Source organism: Schistocerca nitens, chromosome 4 (assembly GCF_023898315.1).
Source record: "Schistocerca nitens isolate TAMUIC-IGC-003100 chromosome 4, iqSchNite1.1, whole genome shotgun sequence".
NCBI lineage: Eukaryota > Metazoa > Arthropoda > Insecta > Orthoptera > Acrididae > Schistocerca > Schistocerca nitens.
In genome coordinates, this window is record NC_064617.1 from 912475991 (window position 1) to 912484035 (window position 8045).

General features: G+C 46.6%; 1 non-coding gene across 1 annotated transcript; it reads left to right on the top strand.

The window, feature by feature from the left end:
- Nucleotides 1-2211: 2211 nt before the first annotated feature.
- Nucleotides 2212-2286, top strand: Trnas-cga (transfer RNA serine (anticodon CGA)). The gene has a single exon. It is a non-coding gene; the product is annotated as a tRNA-Ser (tRNA).
- Nucleotides 2287-8045: the final 5759 nt, after the last annotated feature.

Genomic DNA, 8045 nt, shown 5'->3' on the forward strand with positions numbered 1-8045 from the left:
CTAAGGACAGCACACACATCCATGCCCGAGGCAGGATTCGAACCTGCGACCGTAGCGGTCGCGCGGTTCCAGACTGAAGCGCCTAGAACCGCTCGGCCACATCGGCCGGCGGTGTTTTCCTATCGCCAAGCCACAATTAAATTACCGTTTCCTTTGGATCATGAACAATCAAAATCCTCTGTAGGTGAATGGTTTGTACAGGATGAAATGCGTCTCCAGCCGCAAGATGTTCTTTAAATGAATTTTTCGATTCTTAACACCATTGTGTTCATAAAGCTGGTGAATGAAGAGCTGTTGCCCGACGTTGTGCGGCGCCATACTAACGATCTCAAGTTCCGATACTCTGACGGCCATGTAGGCTCTGTTCTGGTTGATCATGCTGATTTTGGCCTCCAAACGATACGGGTTTTCGACCTCCCGTTTGAGGTGCCGTCGGACGTTGTGGCAACGTCGTCAGTCACGATGCAGGAACCTGAAAGACGCTCGAAACATACCGTGTTCAAAATGGTTCAAATGGCTCTAAGCACTATGGGACTTAACTTCTGAGGTCATCAGTCCCCTAGAACTTAGAACTACTTAAACCTAACTAACCTAAGGACATCACACACATCCATGCCCGAGGCAGGATTCGAACCTACGACCGTAGCGGTCGCGCGGTTCCAGACTGTAGCGCCTAGAACCGCTCGACCACTCCGGCCCATACCGTGTTCTCAATGGTCTCCGTCTAAAAATCGAACTGAGGAAACACGTGCCTTCGCACTTGATAATTTCCGGCTGCAGTGCTGTCATCATGTACGATGGCCAACCGCGCACTTGTTCAGGTTGTGGCCAGGGAGGCCATGTCCGTTCTACATGTATTCAACGTGGACTGGTCCACACGTCGATCAGAGATGTTTCTCTCCCGGCGGCGCCCACTGTGTCACCTCTGTCTTATGCGTCCGAGGCGGGGCTGCCTGCTACGCCCACTCTGAATCAGCCAGCACCAGCGTCGAGTCCTCTCGACAACACGGTGGATGTTTTGCCTGTCTCTCCTACACTGCCGCCGGAGGAAGTATCAATGGAAGATAGCCATCAGCTGATGAGAGCAGTCTGTCCTGACTCTATGCTTGTTGATCATGGACCTGTACCGTCTGCTTTTCTGCCGTCTGACCACGTCTCAGACGAAAGCAGCTCGCCATCCGACACTGAATAATGTTAGGAAGCAACGGTCACTGAGGAACCATAGAGACAACGCTGTACCCCTTCTGATGAGTGCCTTCATCGGATGACGACCCTCCAACTGATTCTGCGCTGTCCTCTGACGCCCTGGCATCTGTAGACGCGATGTTTGTCCCCACCTCCATCTCCAGTCAGCATCCACCTATGGACACTGACCTTCCCCCTCCTGCATCCGATGTGGGTGCATCCCTTTCTGCGTCTGATGCTATCTGTGGCACACCTCTGATAGTGTTCCACTGAACTGGCCTGATGAGACGTCTGTCTCCTGGGCAGACGACGTCGATGCCGAGGATGGACGTTTTGGAAGTGTGTGCTCTTCCATTGGGCCCTTACAGGGAGCTCCCTGGGCTTCCCCCGAGTTTGAATCTCCCATCCTCCTGGTGATGGCAGCTTTTCAGACTCATAGCATAGCCACAGTCAACATCAATACTATTCGCGTATGCCACAAACTGGCTTTACTCCATGAAATGTTATCAGCTGCGAACGTTGACGTCATCCTCCTTCAGGAGGTGCATATAGCAATTCCTTGTGCTCCCCTTAGTTTTACAGCACATATCTCCCATACTTCCCCTGTTGGTAGTGGGGTGGCGATCCTTCTGTGTGATGGTATCCTCACTGATACAATCGCCTATCTCTCTGATGCCGGAGGTATGTCTCTCATGTTTAGTGGCGTCAGGATCATCAGTGTCTATGTGCCATGTGGTTTGGGTCGCCGCTGCGAACATTCCACTTCTTTTCCAAGGTAGTCACGGCTCACTTCCTTGGGTCGCCAGGATGCGTTGATTGTAGAAGGCAATTTCAACTGCACCTAGACGCAATTTCAACTAGCGCTCCTGAAAGAAAGGATATTGCGGAGACATGGCTTAGCCACAGCCTGGGGGTTGTTTCTAGAATGAAATTTTCACTCTACAGCGGAGTGTGCGCTGATAAAGTTTGGAAGGTAGGAGACGAGGTACTGGCAGAAGTAAAGCTGTGAGGACGGGGCGTGAGTCGTGCTTGGATAGCTCAGTTGGTAGAGCACTTGCCCGCGAAAGGCAAAGGTCCCGAGTTCGAGTCTCGGTCCGGCACACAGTTTTAATCTGCCAGGAAGTTTCATAACAGCGCACACTCCGCTGTAGAATGCAAATTTCATTCTAGAAACAACCCCCAGGCTGTGGCTAAGCCATGTCTCCGCAATATCCTTTCTTTCAGGAGTGCTAGTTCTGCAAGTTTCGCAGGAGAGCTTCTGTAAAGTTTGGAAGGTAGGAGACGAGGTACTGGCAGAAGTAAAGCTATGAGGACGGGGCGTGAGTCGTGCTTGGGTAGCTCAGTTGGTAGAGCACTTGCCTGCGAAAGGCAAAGGTCCCGAGTTCGAGTCTCGGTCCGGCACACAGTTTTAACCTGCCAGGAAGTTTCATATCTGCGCACACTCCGCTGTAGAGTGACATTCTATTTAACAAGTACTTTATATCCGTTACTGATAGAATGGGATTGCCAGGATCAGTAAATAATGCCCTTGAATATCTGAAACTAGCCTTTACAAACAGCTTCAGGTACATGAATATGTCACTCACTTCACCAAAAGAAATAACTTCCATGATAAAATCTTTAAAAACAAAGCATTCTAGTGGTTATGATGAAATACCAACAAAGTTAATTAAGGCATGTTCTTGTGAGTTTAGTACAATTCTAAGTTACTTGTGTAACCAGTCAATTATAACTGGGACATTTCCTGACTGGCTAAAATATGCAGATGTTAAACCTCTATTCAAGAAAGGGGATAAAGAGATACCATCAAACTACAGACCAGTTTCACTTTTGCCAGCATTCTCAAAAATTTTAGGAAAAGTAATGTACAGGCAGCTTCTCAACCAACTGACCACAAATAACATATTTTCAAGAACACAGTTTGGATTTCTGAAGGGTTCTGATATCGAGAAGGCTATTTCCACCTACAGTGAAAATGTACTTAATTCATTAAATAACAAATTACAAGCAGCAGGTATTTTCTGTGATTTGTCAAAGGCATTTGATTGTGTGAACCACAACATCTTTTTAAATAAATTAGAATTCTATGGTGCCACGGGCAGTGCTGCAAAATGGTTCAAGTCATACCTAGCTAACAGGAAACAAAGGGTGTCAGTGCAAGGGACTAGTGAATTAAGTCATCAGTCATCATCAGAATGGGAAGAAATTACATGTGGTGTCCCACAAGGATCCATCTTAGGGGCATTGCTTTTTCTTGTGTACATTAATGATCTCTCATCAGTTACACTGCCAGAAGCAGAGTTCGTTTTGTTTGCAGATGACACAAGTATTGCAATAAATAGTATGTCGAGTGTAGTTCTAGAAAGATCTGCTAATGATATTTTCATGGAAATTGTTTAAAGCCAACTCACTGACATTAAACTTCGAAAAGACTCACTACATGCAATTCAGAACCTGTAAGAGGTTTCCACCCAGCATATGCATAAAGTATGAAGAAGAACAGATAGAAGAGGTTGAAAGTCTTAAATTCCTGGGATTACAACTTGATAATAAATTCAGTTGGGAGGAGCACACCACAGAACTGCAGAAACGCCTTAACAAATCTGTATTTGCAATTCGAGTGTTAGCAGACGTAGGCAACATAAAAATGAGAAAGCTTGCATACTTTGCCTGCTTTCATTCCATAATGTCATATGGTATAATATTTTGGGGTAACTCTTCAAGTCAAACAAAAGTTTTCAGAGTCCAAAAGCGTGTAATACGTATTATTTGTGGAGTAAATTCACGGACGTCCTGTAGAAACCTCTTCAAAGAACTGGGTATACTAACTACTGCCTCTCAGTATATTTACTCCTTAATGAACATTGTCCTAAATAATATATCTCTTTTTCCAACAAACAGTTCAGTTCATACATACAATACCAGGAACAAAAATGATCTGCACAAGGACTTCAAAGCACTTACTTTAGTTCAAAACGGGGTTCACTGCTCAGGAACACTCATCTTCAATAATTTGCCAGCAAGCATAAAAATTTTTGTTACAAATAAAGATCAGTTTAGAAGGAGCCTAAAAGACTTACTAGAGGCCAACTCCTTCTACTCCATTGACGAATTTTTTAATAGAAATAAATGATGTCTTGTATATATTCATACTATTAGTATTGTTATTTCAGCTTAAAAAATGACATGTTCCGCATCCACGAGGATATCCTTAGCACGGATCTATGGAACGAAAAACTAATCTAATCTAATCTAATTCGCCAGAATCAGGCGGTGGTGAATCGCGCTAAAGCACAGCTTACATCTTTCTTTCACCGTCACCTCGAAGGAGCTATGCTCAGGGCGTGCACACATGACAGGTTAGCACAAGAGCATCCATCAATGTATAATGTGACAGTGGAATGGCGCCACCGTCAGACGACTTTGATTAATGGTCTCATGACTGATGACAGGCGGCGCTTAGAGAGCCATTGCGATATAGGGTGTGCCGTCCATGCACATTGTGTTATGTTGTACTCTGCACAACATCACCACCCTGCCAACATTATGACAGTCTCACAGCTCTCCTTTGGCTCGGTTCCTGGGGATGTAACAATGGATCTGCTTGCTGACGTCATGGAGGATGAAGACTGTGATGCTACCTAGGTTGGTTCTGGAGCTTTTTCGGACATTTCGTCCCATAATGGCGCCGGTGTAGACGGCAATTTGTCAAGACCTTATGCTACCTCTTGTGCAGATCCCAGACGGGTTCCTCAACGGTCCCATCCTTCCCATCCACAAGCCTGGGGATACCTCACGGATATATGATCACCACCCCTTGACGTTGCTCAAGAGGAACACAAAGATCTTTACCCAGCTGTTGGCTGCACAGCTTAAATGGATAGACTGGCATGTGGTTTCCCCGGATCAATCTTCTTTGGGAGGTGCCAATAACGTCCGCACTGCCCTCTCTCGCTATCGGGACGTAATCTCTCTTGCTCACGCTGGTCGTTTGTCAGCTCGACTTCAGCCAGGCTTTCGATCAGGTCGATCACGACTACCTGGAAGGGATGCTTTGCAATATGTGATACCTTGATGCTACCGTCGACGTCGTAATGCGTCTCCCTCATGGAGCTACGTCCCATGTACTCTACATTTACCATCTCACTCCTCTCATCTTGCTCCGAAGTTCAGTGCATCAAGGCTCCATTCTCCCTGCGCTGTTGTGTGCTTTCACCGAGGAACTGTTGCTCTGTGGCGTCTGTCAGCGTCCGTATGGGTTGTCTCTTGGTGATCATGTATTCAGCTGCTGTTCATAGCAGTGTTGGTATGGTTTTCCGCCTATGGCGAAGCTTCTAGTAGCTGCCTTAATGTCCAAAAATCGAGTGTCATGGCTATGGGTCCGGGGCTTCCTGCGGACAGTGATGCTCCATTGCGTCCGATGCTTAGGACTCGATTTCGCAAGTGATCTGCGGCGCCTACTGTCCCAATTACGGTCTGGGCTCCTAGGTCATCCTTTATGAGCCCTCAATCTCCTGCAGCGGACACAATGTGTAAATGTATATTTGGCGTCACGCATCCCCCACGTGTCACAGACACTTCCTGTTCCGACGTCCATGGACCACTGCATGCTCGTGGCATTGGGTTAATTTGTTTGCCACGGCTTGCTGTTCAAGATCAAATTCGAGACCCTCACTCACCAGTCGTGCAGGGGTGGTTCAGGTCTGTATCTTGTCCCTGACAGAGAGACAGTCCTTTTCATCAGCTCCCACATGGCGCTGTGGAGCCGTTGTCCTACATGCCTTAAAAATCTATTGCTGAATGCCCTAGAAATGCACACTCTCTCGGCACCTATTAAGCTTCCGGACGTCCTGCCGCCCTTCTTTTATTTCCACTAATTTTTCCTCGAACTCAGCTACGTCCGTACTGCCAATGCGCCTTACATCCACGAAGTCTTTCTGCAGCAGTACAGGTCACTGACAGTGGTTGAGGGGAAGCACCCCACGTCGACTGGCGTGCAATTTGGAAATCGGTATCTACTCCTTATCTGCTGGTCTGTATGGTACCTTACGGAGAATGGGAAGCAAATATGCTGGTCACGCCTTCACGGGATTCACCTTTGCAGACACTCCGTTGAGTGCAGCCTACGATGTTTTGGACGCGCCTGGTGCGCAGATTGGCGTAAGCGTCTGCTTCCTGGTGCGACAGATGCAGGCCCTAATTACACAAACGACTCCTCTTTCCCGCAAGCGAAGACGAAATCCGTGAAGTGGATCAGTGGACACTCAGTTCACTACTTGCTTGCTGATGGCGAGAAAAATATACTTGACTTTTGACACTTTCTTAATGAACGCCATTGTGCAGTTGTCCGCAATCCCAAAACCGACAATTTTTCTTCGATTTCCTTTGTACTGTCTTTCTTAATCCACCCCGCAGTTGGGGTGTCTGATCCGCTCCTTTTCCACTCTCAGAATCGGTTATTCTCTGCTCATCGGAAAGTTCTTCTCTGAAAAACTATGCATCAATAGCCTCATCTCAACGAGTCTGGCTTCTTGCCGTTCCCTCTTCCTCGCAACACCGATATCCTGGCATTCTCGATGGTATTAATAATAATTAAAAAAACGAAAAATGTAACAATGAAATTACAATTAAAAAGAAAATTACTAAATAGATAAATCACTGATTTTCTTTGTACCTCTATTCCATGTTTCCCTGGGGAGGGAACGGGACATCGCGACTGGGCCTCAGGTTACGACCCCTGCCCACGTTGCCCCCACCCCTCCCTTTGGGCGCCAGGAAGGTTCCTTAAAAAAGAAAGAAGTAGTGTCTTAAAAAAATTGGTGTGAGCATCTACCTAGTAAGCAGGAGACCCAGGTTCGAATCTAGGGCTCGCACAAATTTTCAACTTTCCCCGTTGATATCAATCAACACCCATTCGCAGCCAATGTCTACAATGCCTTTGTTTCTACATTTACAAGTGTTCGTGGTGCTCTGTCGTATTTTTAGTAAGTAGATGGGATAAGCACCATGCCCCGAAGGCAGTGTGTGGCTCAGATGGTCTACATCTACATCTACGTGGATACTCTGCAAATCACATTTAAGTGCCTGGCAGAGGGGTCATCGAACCACCTTATAACACTATCGGCTGCTATTAAGCATTACTACAATTCTGCTAATGTTACACCTGTGAAACGAGTTTTACTGTGTAAAAAGCTAACGAAAGCTCTGTTAATGAAAAAGCCACGTACAGCACTATCACATGAGGAATTGTGCATATAGTATTACCCCCCCCCAGGAGTTAATCACGATGTATTACTAGTGAGGTCTCATACTCCGGGGAGCGTAGGGGACAATGCGGGAAACCCGCACCGCCGCACTAGGCAAAGTCCTAGCGGAGATGGTTTGCCATTGCCTTCCTCCGACTGTAATGAGAATGAATGATGATGATGAACACGACACAACAACACCCAGTCATCTCCAGGCAGGGAAAAATCCCTGACCCTGCCAGGAATCGAACCCGCGACCCGTGCGCGGGAAGCGAGAACGCTACCGCAAGACCACGAACTGCGGATGTAAGGAATGAAGGAGGGAAGTATATCATTGTTGTTCTTTCATTTATTTTCGGAACAAAGTGGGCAGCTAGTAACAACTGCAAACGATAAGAACGTAGTTGTAAGCGTCTCCTTATGAGACTCGATATAGACGTCATTGAAATAGCTAAATCACGACTAGCCTTCCAAACTGACTTCTTGGGGCTACACATCAAAGACTGTCTCACTCGTTTAACACATTCTTCAGTGACTCTCGTCCGTGTGACGAATGGTGCTCACATTGAACGAAAACTGTTTGAATTGCTCTTTCATTTGAGGTGTTACTTGTAA